The sequence below is a fragment of the Saccopteryx bilineata genome, chromosome 1, assembly GCF_036850765.1.
Source record: "Saccopteryx bilineata isolate mSacBil1 chromosome 1, mSacBil1_pri_phased_curated, whole genome shotgun sequence".
NCBI classification, from domain to species: Eukaryota; Metazoa; Chordata; class Mammalia; order Chiroptera; family Emballonuridae; genus Saccopteryx; species Saccopteryx bilineata.
Genome location: NC_089490.1, coordinates 59,834,465 through 59,848,269, shown reverse-complemented (window position 1 = coordinate 59,848,269; position 13,805 = coordinate 59,834,465). Strand labels below are relative to the sequence as shown.

Below are 13,805 nucleotides of genomic sequence, written 5' to 3'. Positions count from 1 at the left end.
AATGAAAATGACAATACAACATATCAGAATCTCTGGGATGCAGCAAAAGCAGTGATAACAAGGAAGTTCATATCACTTCAGGCCCATATGAACAAACAAGAGAGAGCCCAAGTGAACCATTTAACTTCACACCTTAAGGAACTGAAAAAAGAAGAACAAAGACAACTCAAAACCAGCCGAAGAAAGGAGATAATAAAAATCAGAGCAGAAATAAATGAAATAGAGAATAGAAAAACTATAGAAAAAATTAATAGAACAAGGAACTGGTTCTTTGAAAAGATCAACAAAATTGACAAACCCTTGGCAAGATTAACCAAGGGAAAAAAAGAAAGAACTCATATAAAAAAAAATCCAAAATGAAAGAAAAGATATCACCATGGACATCATAGGTATACAAAAAAATTATTGTAGAATACTATGAAAAACTTTATGCCACTAAATTCAACAATCTAGAAGAGATGGATAAATTCCTAGAACAATACAACCTTCCTAGATCGAGTCAAGAAGAAGCAGAAAGCCTAAACAGACCAATTAGTAGGAAAGATATAGAAAAAACTATTAAAAACCTCCCCCAAAATAAAAGTCCAGGCCCAGATGGTTATACTAGCAAATTTTAGCACACATTCAAAGAAGACTTGGTTCCTATTCTACTCAAAGTCTTCTTTGAGGAAGCAATACTTCCAAACACATTTTATGAGGCCAACATAACCCTCATACTGAAACCGGGAAGGACAGCACAAAAAAGAAAACTACAGATCAATATCTCTAATGAATACAGATGCTAAAATACTAAACAAAATACTAGGAAATCGAATACAACAATATATTAAACAGATAATACATCATGATCAAGTGGGATTCATCCCAGAATCTCAAGGATGGTTCAACATATGTAAAACAGTTAACGTAATACACCATATCAACAAAACAAAGAACAAAAACCACATGATCTTATCAACAGATGCAGAAAAGGCTTTTGATAAAATACAACACAATTTTATGTTTAAGACTCTCAACAAAATGGGTATAGAAGGAAAATATCTCAACATGATAAAGGCCATATATGATAAACCATCAGCTGACATCATATTAAATGGCACAAAACTGAAGGCTTTCCCCCTTAAATCAGGAACAAGACAGGGTTGTCCACTCTCTCCACTCTTATTTAACGTGGTGCTAGAAGTTCTGGCCAGAGCAATCAGACAAGACAAAGAAATAAAAGGCATCCATATCAGAAGAAGTAAAGGTATCACATTTTGCAGATGATATGATTCTATACATCAAAAACCTCAAGGAATCTACAAAAAGACTACTAGAAACAATAAGCCAATACAGTAAGGTTGCAGGATACAAAATTAACATACAGAAGTCCATAACCTTCCTATATGCCAACAATGAAACATTTGAGAACGAACTCAAAAAAATAATTCCCTTCACGATTGCAACAAAAAAAATAAAATACCTAGGAATAAACATAACAAAGAATGTAAAGGACTTATATAATGAAAACTACAAACCATTGTTAAGGGAAATTGAAAAAGATACGATGAGATGGAAGAATATTCCTTGCTCTTAGATAGGAAGAATAAATATAATCAAGATGGCCATACTACCCAAAGCAATATACAAATTTAATGCAATTATCATCAAAATTCCAATGATATTTTTTAAAGAAATGGAACAAAAAATCATCAGATTTATATGAAACTATAAAAATCCTTGAATAGCCAAAGCAATCCTAAAGAAAAAGAACGAAGCTGGGGGCATTACAATACCTGACTTCAAACTATATTATATGGCCACGACAATCCAAACAGCATGGTATTGGCAGAAAAATAGACAATCAGACAAATCAAACAGAATAGAAAGTCCAGAAATAAAACTACATATATATGATCAAATAATTTTTGATAAAGGGGCCAACAACACACAATGGAGGAAAGAAAGCCTCTTCAACAAATGGTGCTGGGAAAACTGGAAAGCCACATACAAAAGAATGAAACTCAACTACAGTTTTTCCCCCTGTATTAAAATTAATTCAAAATGGATCAAAGACCTAAATATAAGACCTGAAACAATAAAGTACATAGAAGAAGACATGGGTTCTAAACTCATGAACCTTGGTTTTAAAGAGCATTTTATTAATTTGACTCCAAAGGCAAGGGAAGCAAAGACAAAGATAAATGAATGGGACTACATCAGACTAAGAAGCTTTTTCTCAGCAAGAGAAACTGACAACAAAGTAAACAGACAGCCAACTAAATGGGAAATGATATTTTCACACAACAGCTCAGATAAGGGCCTAATATCCAAAATTTACAAAGAACTCATAAAACTCAACAACAAACAAACAAACAATCCAATAAAAAAATGGGAAGAGGACATGAAGAAACACTTCTCTCAGGAAGAAATACAAATGGCCAACAGATATATGAAGAGATGTTCATCTTCATTAATTATTAGAGAAATGCAAATCAAAACTGCAACGAGATACCACCTCACACCTGTTAGATTAGCTATTATTAACAAGACAGGTAATAGCAAATGTTGGAGAGACTGTTGAGAAAAAGGAACTCTCATCCACTGTTGGTGAGAATGTAAAGTAATAAAACCATTATGGAAGAAAGTATGTTTGTTCCTCAAAACACTGAAAATAGAACTACCTTATGACCCAGCAATCCCTCTACTGGGTATATACCCCCAAAACTCAGAAACATTGATACATAAAGACACATGCAGCTCCATGTTCAATGTTCTGGGAGCATTGTTCACAGTGGCCAAGACATGGAAACAACCGAAAAGCCCTTCAATAGAAGACTGGATAAAGAAGATGTGGCACATATACACTATGGAATACTACTCAGCCATAAGAAATGATGACATCGGATCATTTACAACAAAATGGTGGGATCTTGATAACATTATACGAAGTGAAATAAGTAAATCAGAAAAAAACAAGAACTGTGTTATTCTGTATGTAGGTGGGACATAAAAATGAGACTAAGAGACATTGATAAGAGTGTGGTGGTTACGGGGGGGGGGGGAGAGGAAAAGAGGGAGGGGGAGGGGCACAAAAAATAAAATAAAATAAATGCTGTAAAAAAATAAAATAAAATTTAGGCAGCCATTAAAAAAATAAATAAACTTGTATTTCTCTGATGACTAATTATTTTAGCTATGTCTTATGCTTATTGGTTATAATTTTAGTAAAGTATTATTTTTATTGGTACTTTGTCCTTTTATTAATTTTTTAAAAGTTCTTCAAATATTCTGTATATTAGACCTTTTTATTGCAAATAATTTCTGTTCAGTTGATTTTCCAGTCACAGTAATTTATCTGAGGTCACACAGTTGGTCTTCAATTTGAGAAGTTTTTAATTTTAATAAAGTCCAATAGTATATCTCTTTGTTTTTTCACTTTTATTATTGACACTCTTTTTTTTTTTTACATTTTATTTATTCATTTTTAGAGAGGAGAGAGAGAGAGAAACAGAGAGAGAGAAGGGAGAGGAGCAGGAAGCATCAACTCCCATATGTGCCTTGACCAGGCAAGCCCAGGGTTTCGAACCGGCTATTATTGACACTCTTGTGTCAACTTTAAGAATCATGGCCAACCTCAAGGTCATAAAAATAGTTTACCTTATTCTAGAGTTTAATTTATTTTTAGTTTCCCTAAAAAGCTAAAAAATATAACAGGCTATGATCCACTTCAAACTAATTTTTGTGTATGATTTTATATAGAAGTCAAAGGTTTTTTATTTTCTCATGTTTCTAATTGCTTAGCATTATTCATTGGAAACACTATCTCCTCTCCTCACTATATAGAAGTGGTATCTTTTAGTACACCAAATTACAATATATGTATGTGCCTATTTCTGGCATCTTTGTTCTGCTATTTATCTAACTTTGCATGAACATCAGGATGTCTGAACTACTATAATATTACAGTGTTATAGTAAATCAAAACCTAATCAAATAAGACTCCATATTTGTTCTTTTTCCAGACATCATTGGCCATCTATGTATTTTCAGATATACAGTTTAGAATCATGACTGCCAATTTTCACACACACACACACACACACACACACACACACACACAGGTTACCATGATTTTGATTGCTACATTGAATTCACAGATCAATTTGAGAAGGATTGACACCTTACTCTTATTAAAACTTTCTATTCACTATACTCCATTTAGATTTTTCTTAATTTCTCCATTGTTATTTTTAACAATGTAGAAGTTTCACACATATTTTATTAGATTTATTCATAGGCATTTGATGTTTTGATGCTTTTACAAATTTTTTATATTTTTTCAACTGCTAGCAGCTACTCTATAGAAACAGAATTGATCTTTATATATTGGCCTTGTATTCAGCACTATTGATAACTTCACTTATTATTTGTAATAGTTTGTTGGTTCTTTTGAATTCTTCATGAAATAATCACATCACCTAAGAAAAAAAGTTTTATTTCTTCCTTTTAGTCCATAAGCCTCCAGGCTTTTATCTCTTGTATTATTGCCCTAGCTAGTTCCTTCAGTGTAATGGTGAATAGAGAAGTTAATAATGAACATCCTTGTTTTGTCAATTCTTGGAAGGGGAAACTTCAATATTTTACCACTGAGTGAGCACAGTGATGGCCTTCCCTCTGAGACCCTCTCAGTGAAGGCCAGAACCCTCGGCATAAGTGGAAATGAAGAAAATTCTCTTTACCAACATAAAAAAAAATGAAAAAAGGGCTTTTATATTGGCCAGGGCTCTGAGTGCAATGTAAGAAATAACAACCACATACCTGGACTTATATCCCTGGCCCATGGGGCACAAGATTTCTATGGATAAAGGCTCACTAAGGATGTAGTTGCAATTTGAAACAACATAAAGTAAAATATAATATCTAACATGTTCAAGAGTTTTTAGACAGAATAAAACAGAATATTTAGATCTTCAAGAATGACAGATAATACAACCTCATATACACTAAAACTCAGCATGTTAAAAATAATATAAAGCTGATTAAATTCACTCAATATGTGTAACAGGGATAGAAAACAAGACTAAATTTTTCATCTTAACACATGCAATGAGTCGATAATTTTTTTTTCATTCCTGCAATTGAGTCAGTTAATTTAGCTTTCCTCCGCATTCCATGTGATCTTGCTATGTAATCATGGACCCATCCTCCCAATGATTGCTGTCATCCAGGAAGGGAGCTGAAATTCTCTCTCTGGGACACCACATTCTCTCTCTGGTCCATTTTTAAAAACACCAATATTATTTAATATTCTACATTTAACAGAATATTAAATATTCTATTTAAATATACAGAGATTATCGTCAAATTCATACAGAGCATTAAAAAGCACTTACTAATATAGACATATTTCAACAACATAATGTTGCATATAACAAGCAGATGGCATAGCATCATGTATAATATAAACCCTTCTGTGTAAAGTTATCTTTCTGTGGCTCCCGAAAGCCATATGGTGGTACTCAGAGAGAGTCTGAAAGAATGTTCACCAAAATGTTCAGAGTGGGTGGTAGGATTTTCAGAGGTTTTTGCTTTCATTTTGGTATCCTTTCCCTTTATTTGAATTGTATGAACAAAAAAATTAAAGAAAGGTCTGGCTTAAAATTAGTTTTTAACTATATATCACATTTGAAATTGAGGATGCTTTTTTGTTTAAAAAGAGTAATTGGTGTAAGCGATGAGATTTGCTGCTGCAGTATTTTATGTTTAATGAGAAAGTATAAACCACTGATGGAAATTGGGATCACCCTCTCTACAGCTTCAAAGACCTAAAACCTCCATAGCTGAAGCCTCTATTTCTGCTTGGCTCTTGGAAAGAGAAGGTACAGACCCCACCAGCATACAGAGTTAAAAGAGGTGTAGAGAAGAAAACAGGACAAAAGGGGGCCACTACAACCCTGAGGAGTGATGGGGTTTCACTTTCTAGCTCACCCCAAAACAAAGTCTCTGCAGCCAACTCCTTAATAATATTTCTGGTAAGTAGCCATTAAAGCTTTGTTTGAATAGAATAAGAAATTTAGCATCCACAGGTAGATTCATTTGATTTCCAGGTGACATGGATTATTACACAGTAACCCTTTATGTAATCTGATTTCTGTTCCCTGTGCCTACCACCTTCTGTCCCCAGAGCTGGAAGAAAGCCACACATCTCTTTCACAGAAGAGTCCTTCAGACACTTGGAAACATGCCTCATGATTCAGTCTCCCACTTCCTTTCTTGAGTCACATTCTCCAGGTTAAATATTTAAAACTCTGGTCATAAATTAAATTTATTATTTGTCTGTATAGCACAAAATAAAGTAATACTGTCTTCCTTTGGTTCTAATTCTGACAAACTCCCAAGAGCTGGGTAGTGAGTCAAGTCTTCTTACATCACTGATTATTTAAACTGATGTTGTTACTTAAAAAAAAAAACAGCTAGCCCTGGCCAGTGGCCTCAGTGGTAGAGTGTTGGCCCATTGTGTGGAAGTCCCAGGTTCAATTCCCAGTCAGGGTACACAAGAGAAGTGACCATCTGCTTTTCCACCCCTCCCCCTTCTCTCTCTCTCTCTCTCTCTCTCTCTCTCTCTCTCTCTCTCTTTCTCTCTCCTCTCTTCTCTCTTGCTCTTCTGCTCCTGCAGCCATGGCTCAAATGGTTTGAGCAAGTTGGTCCCAGGTGCCAAGGATGGCTCCATAGCTTCACCACAGGAGCTAAAGTAGCTCAGTTGCCAAGCAATGGAGTAGTGGCCCCAAATGAGCAGAGCATCACCTGGTAAGGGGCTTGCCAGATGAATCCCAGTCTAGGCACATGCAGGTGTCTGTCTCTGCCTCCCCAAATCTCACTTAATAAAAAGAAAAAAAATCAAATTAATAAGTGATATTACAAAGTCTTAGCTCTTCCATAGTATTGGGGGTGGTGTTTTTAATTGCAGTGATGGCCTTTCATATCTATTAAATATATTATATTAAAACTGGACATATTCTTTTTTTTAAGAGAGAGCACAAATATAATCCCCCACAAACTATGCAGTCAAGTTTCCTACATTTGGGGAAGTCGCAGGAGTCACCGCATCTGTAGTGCAATAAAAAAAACCCTCAGCCTGAGAAAATGACTTTCGTGATCATGGTATCTCCCCTGCCAGGTATGTATCAGACATTATTCTTTTGAATTTTGTACTGAGTTGGTCATCTGATGTTTTTTATATTTCCCATTTTTGTGACATCTTCAAATTTGTTACATATGCCTTTTCTATCTTCATCCAAATCATTGATGAAATGTTAAAGAAAAAAACGTATTGGATGGATTTCTAAACCATTAACCAGTTATTTCATTCTTTCTTATATTCGACCCATTAGGGATTAACTTAAGTTTATTGCTAATATTTTCTATTTTGCTTGGTGCTCTAAGAGGCTGACTGACCTATATGGACAGTCTCCCGGGCTTTTGTTTTGTGCATAGTTTGGCCAATAAGTGACACCAATCAAAATTCAGAGTAAAGAGTGAGGTGAAGTAATTTGTGCCACATTTCGGTAGTTTGGCTATGTTCCTCTATTAAGCATCTCATCTATCAGAGCTCCATACAGGAGCTCTTGCTGACATCTGGTAACCTCTCATTCCCCTCACCTTTTCAGGCACCAGGAGATAACAATTCTCCACTGTTTCTAACCTATAAGTAGTACACCATCCATGTTAGCTTTTCTAAAAGGTACCCCATATTTACAAATAGTCCCTTTATTAAATATTCTTCAGCTAATTGTTTGAATATTTCATTTCTACTGGAATTCTAATGGATCACCACCAACTGCAATATCATTCTGACAATAGTTCTTAATATTTTTAATATTTTAATGAAAATGCTATGAAATGGGTTTCTTTAAGAAAACATCAAGACTGCTTCCAATGGTCACCCCCTCTGTCTTTAAAAGTGAGATTATTTTTTATAATTTTATTTTTTTAATGGGGCGACATCAATAAATCAGGATACATATATTCAAAGATAACATATCCAGGTTATCTTGTCATTCAATTATGTTGCATACCCATCACCCAAAGTCAGATTGTCCTCTGTCAACTTCTATCTAGTTTTCTTTGTGCAAATCCCACTCCCTCTTTCCCTCTCCCTCTCCCCCCCTGTAACCACCACACTCTTATCAATGTCTCTTAGTCTCACTAAAAGTGAGATTTTTTTCCCCCTGAAATTTTTCTTGAGACTGACAAGAACTTTATAACTATGTGATCTGAAATATTTAATCTCTTGCCCTTTTTAAAAATCAGGTGTTTTGCCTAACACTAGAAAAGCCTTGAGAATAAAGATATTGAAGGACTATTGCTGGATTTACTGACTACAGTATCATATATGTGTATTATAGAAACTGATAAAATATGAGAAATAAAATAAATAAAAATTACCCACATTTTTATAACTCAGAGACAATAATATATTTCCTATAGTTGTATTTGCATTTTGTAAAACTATCATCATTCTATATATAATTTTATACCTTACTTTTCTGAAAATTTATATTCTTTTAGTAATGTGGAAAACCTTTGATAATCTTTGGCTCAGGGAAGCCTGTTTTTTGGGATCTCCATGCCACAACCCTAGGAACAGCATCTACTTGGTGACACTATATCTAAATCATGCTCATCAGAAGAAATTAAATCTCTTTGCAAAAGTACTTCTCATAAGTGAAGGTATACACAATGCATCTGGGATCCTGTTAAAATGAAGATTCAGATTCAGTGGGTCTGGGGTAAGACCTGAGAGTGCATTTTTAATATACTCTTGAGTGATATTAATCATGCTGGTCTGCTGATCACAACTCCTCAAAGAGAGACACACAACTAGCTCTCAAGATCCACTATGTCCCATGAAGAATAGAGGTGCCCAGTTTCTGGTCCCTGGGTCTGTTAAGATGTGGGGAGGAGTGTCCAGAAGCCTGAGATCACCACTGCTAGAGATGTAAAGCCAAAGTGGTAAAGCCTTCGCAAAACACCCCAACCAATGTGACTGTGGCTTAGCCTATATCATTGTGACAATAACATCTCAGCAAACAGCCCAATAATTTCACAGAGCTAAAACTTGTAATACACTGACACCTACTGAAAAAAACCTCTTAAAACCAAAACTTATTTTCCCTTTATTCATTTTATTCTTTTTTCTCCTCTGAATTTAACTTTCTTTAATTTTTACATTGTTTATTCTTATTTACTAATGGGTGTTTTGTTTTTGATTTATATTTTTGTTTTTGATCTTTGTTTTCTGTGCTTCTTCTTTTTTACTTGTAATAATTTTTTTAATTTTTATGTTTTTATTGTATTATTTTAATATTAATTTTAGTTGTTTTTTATTGAGGTTTTTAACAATACCACTCTCAAATGCCATCATTGAAAAAGAAATCTAATACCATGGCTACACAACCCAGAGATGTAGTTCAGAAAGAAAGTAAAAAATCTCCAAAAAAAATCTCAATCACATGGAAACCTTGGAGTTAAATAATAGGGAATTCAAAATTTAAGTTCTCAAAATACTTAACAAGGTGTGAGAAATCACCAATAGGCAACTTAGTGAGTTTAAAAAACAAATTAATGAAAAAAATGAATATTTCACCAATGAGATTAAAACTTTAAAAACAGAGATGAAGAACTAACTCAGTACATGAATTGAAAACTGAACAAGAAATCCTCAAGTGTCAATAATTACCCTAAATGTCAATGAACAAAACTTACCAATAAAGAGCCCAGAGTAGCAGACTAAATCAAAAAGCAAAACCCAACCATATACTGCCTTTGAGAGATACAGCCAAGCTGCAAGGACAAAAGGAGACCCAAAGTGAAAGGTAGGAAAATGATTCTCCAAGCAAATATCCAAAGAAAAGCAGATGTATCTGTACTCATATCTGACAGTACTGACTTCAGGATAACAAAGGAAACCAGAGACAAAACTGTGGGTTTCATAATGATAAAGGAAACATTGTATCAAGAAGATATAACACTTCTTCATATATATGCACCAAACCAGGGAGCACCAAAATATATAAGACATTTACTAACTGATGTAAAAATAGCAGCAGACCCTGGCCATTTTGTCTCATGGGTAGAGCATCAGCCTGGCATGTAGAATTCCTGGGTTTGATTCCTGGTCAGGGCACATAGGAGAAGCGACTATTTGCTTCTTCACTCCTTCTCTCTCTCTCTCTCTCTCTCTCTCTCTCTCTCTCTCTCTCTCTCTCTGTCTCATGCACATGTTTTCTTTCATCTTGCAGCCATGGCTCCAATGGTTTAAGAAAGTCAGCCCGACGCTCATCAACAAAACAACACAGAATAAGTGCTGACCAGGATGTGGAGAAAAGGGAATCCTCCTGCACTGCTGGTGGGAATGCAGACTGGTGCAGCCTCTGTGGAAAACAGTATGCAGATTCCTCAAAACATTGAAAATCGAACTGCCTTTTGACCCAGCTATCGTACTTTTAGGAATATACCCCAAGAACACCATAGAACTGTTCCAGAAGGAGAAATGCACCCCCATGTTTATGGCAGCATTGTTCACAATAGCAAAGATCTGGAAACAGCCCAAGTGTCCATCAGAGGACGAGTGGATTAAAAAGCTTTGGTACATATATACTATGGAATATTACTCAGCCATAAGAAATGATGACATCGGATCATTTACAATAACATGGATGGACCTTGATAACATTATACGGAGTGAAATAAGTAAACCAGAAAAAACTAAGAACTATATGAACCCATACATAGATGGGACATAAAAATGAGACTCAGAGACATGGACAAGAATGTGATGGTAATGGGAGTGGGGGGGTTGGCGATAGGAAGGGGGTGAAGAAAGAGAGAGAGGGAGTGGGGGAGGGGAGGGCACAAAGAAAACCAGATAGAAGGTGATGAAAGACAATTTGACTTTGGGTGAGGGGTATGCAACATAATCAAATGTCAAAATAATCTGGAGATGTTTTCTCGGAACATATGTACCCTGATTTATCAATGTCACTGCATTAAAATTTATAAAAATTAGATAAAAAAACAAAAAAAAACCCTTTGTAACCTCATTACCTAGTGATGAACATTTTGCTGTAAGCGTTCTAACATTTTTGTATTTTTGAATAAATGAAATAGTCAAAAAAAAAAAAAAGAAAGAAAGTCAGCCCCAGTGCTGAGGAAGGCTGTATGGCCTTGCCGAAGGTACTGAAATAGTTTGGTTGCCAAGCAACAGAGCAGAGGCCCCAGATGGGCAGAGCATTGCTGGGTAGGGGGCTTGCCAAGTGGATCTGGGTCTGGGCATATGCAGGAGTCTGTCTTTCTGCTTGGCTGCCTCCCTGCCTCTAGCTTAAAAAAAAAGATATATACAGACAAATAAAAATGACAATACAACATATTAAAATTTTTAGGATGTAGTGAAGTCAGTAATAAGAGGGAAGTTTATATCATTACAGACTTGTATCAAGAAACAAGACAGGGATGGGGCAAAATGGTGATGGAGTAGGCAGACGTTCCAACTTCGACCTCCTGAAAGCAAAGTGGATTACAACTTAACTTTAAGAACAATCATCTAGAAAAACCAACTTTGGGCTAAACCCAGAGGAATCTATAATCAAAGATCACCAAAGAAGCCACACTGAGACAGGTAGGAAAAGTGGAAACACAGAGAGTACTGCCCAGCTCCTGGGAGTGAGTGGTAGCCTAGAGAGACTTGCATGGTGGTGGGGTTTTACCAAAGAGGGGAAGGTCCTGGGCCCAGAACTGAAGCCCCAGCCTGCAGCTCCAGAGCCTAGAAGAGGTGTACAGACAGTACTTAGCTGCAAAACAAATCAGGATACTGTTTGTGAGAAAGAGACAGATTTCTCAGACCCAGGATTCATCTTAAAAAGACCATGTAGAAAATCTCTTTCACAACCACTCACCCAGAGTTCTGGGGGACAGGGAGAGATGAGAGGACTGGAGTAGCAGAAAGTGAGTGTAATCTAGGAGGCACAGTGAGAAACACTTTGAAGGACAGCCACCCTAACCCCTTGGCTGAGTCACTACCCAAATCTAAAGTGGATATTTTTCCTGGAACCAGCAATACCACCAAAGGGAAGCAGGTCACCAGCCAAAGGGAAGCTGTTCTGCTACAGTCAGAGCAAAGTTGCTTAGAAGCATGGAGCCCATCAGGGATACAGTATTGAGTGCTGAGGTCTGAGCTGCATCACCCCCACTCACACTGCTGAGGGCTCCCCTGAGGGCGGGCAATGGCAGGAAGTGGGAGCTTGGTCCTGTCCATGGGGACAGAAGCTAGGAGCTGGCCACAGTTGCAGCCCAAGAGTGTGAACACAGTGCCCCCCACAGGGCAGGGTGAAATCCAGGGAACCTGCCCAGGCTTGCAGCCCGGGGCCACACCAAATCATTCACACCCACAGGAGTGAGGCGGAGGCCGGGGGCTGGCCAAGGCTTGCAGCTCAGATGCGTGAAAGCAGTCCTGCCTGCAGGGGCAGCGGGGAGGCTGGGGGCCAGCCAAGGCTTGCAGCCCCAATGCGCAAAATCAGTCTTGCCCACGGGGGCAGGGCAGAAGTCACAGAGACTGCAGTGGCTGCCTGAACTCCCAAAGTGGCAGCAGCAGTGGTGGTGGACCTACAGACAGACTGCACCTCAGGAACACAAAGGCCACACCCATTGGACTCCTGTGGCCACACTCTTCTGATGGCTGAAAAGAAAAAAATATATAAAATAAAATAAAATAAGGTTGGATAGAATGACATGTGAAGCTAAGGGGCAAGCCACATCCAATACTTTACCTAAGCCCTGATTTATAGTACTGAGGCCAACAAGTAACAACCAATAGATGGCAGAAAACAGATCTCAGAGAAACCTGAACTTTTAAATGAACATCCTCCAGGCCAAAAGTAGATAAAAGCCAGCCTTAGTTGATATTAACAATGACATCTGGGCTCAACAGAAGTAGCCACAGGATCTAGATCACCTACTTCTCCAAAAAGATAGATAAGGGCCAGTCATAGGCATTGACCCCTGCTGGTCTGCACCAGGCTCCAGTCAAGAAGTTCCAGAAAGGGCACATCCAGAAGCCAGATAAGAAAAGCATCAGTGCAGGACCTAACAACACTTCTTAGAGTGACATCTTAAGGAAGGGCTTCTCACACCTGACTCAGTTAAGAGGAAAATGGAAAAATGGCTCTACTAGTTAAAGAGATCACAACTCAAACAAGCTTGCAAACCACAAACAAAAACAATGAGAAGACAGAAGAATGTAAACCATACAAATCAACAAGAAAAATATCCAGAAAAAGATCTGGATGAAATAAAAAAGTAATCAAATTACCGGAGGCAGAGTTTAAAATAATGATTGTTAGAATGATTAAAAATCTCAAAACTACAATGAATATAAGCACCTAAATAAAGAAACTGTAAGCATCAAAAAGGAAACTGAGCCCTGGCCGGTTGGCTCAGTGGTAGAGCATCGGCCTAGCGTGCGGAGGACCCGGGTTCGATTCCCGGCCAGGGCACACAGGAGAAGCACCCATTTGCTTCTCCACCCCTCCGCCACGCCTTCCTCTCTGTCTCTCTCTTCCCCTCCCGCAGCCAAGGCTCCATTGGAGCAAAAATGGCCCGGGCGCTGGGGATGGCTCTGTGGCCTCTGCCTCAGGCGCTAGAGTGGCTCTGGTCGCAACATGGCGATGCCCAGGATGGGCAGAGCATCGCCCCCTGGTGGGCAGAGCATCGCCCCTGGTGGGCGTGCTGGGTGGATCCCGGTCGGGCGCATGCGGGAGTCTGTCTGA

General features: G+C 37.7%; 1 non-coding gene across 1 annotated transcript; it reads right to left on the bottom strand.

The window, feature by feature from the left end:
• Positions 1 to 7,007: 7,007 nt before the first annotated feature.
• On the bottom strand, positions 7,008 to 7,167 carry LOC136321419 (U1 spliceosomal RNA). Its single transcript, XR_010728669.1, has one exon. It is a non-coding gene; the product is annotated as a U1 spliceosomal RNA (small nuclear RNA).
• Positions 7,168 to 13,805: the final 6,638 nt, after the last annotated feature.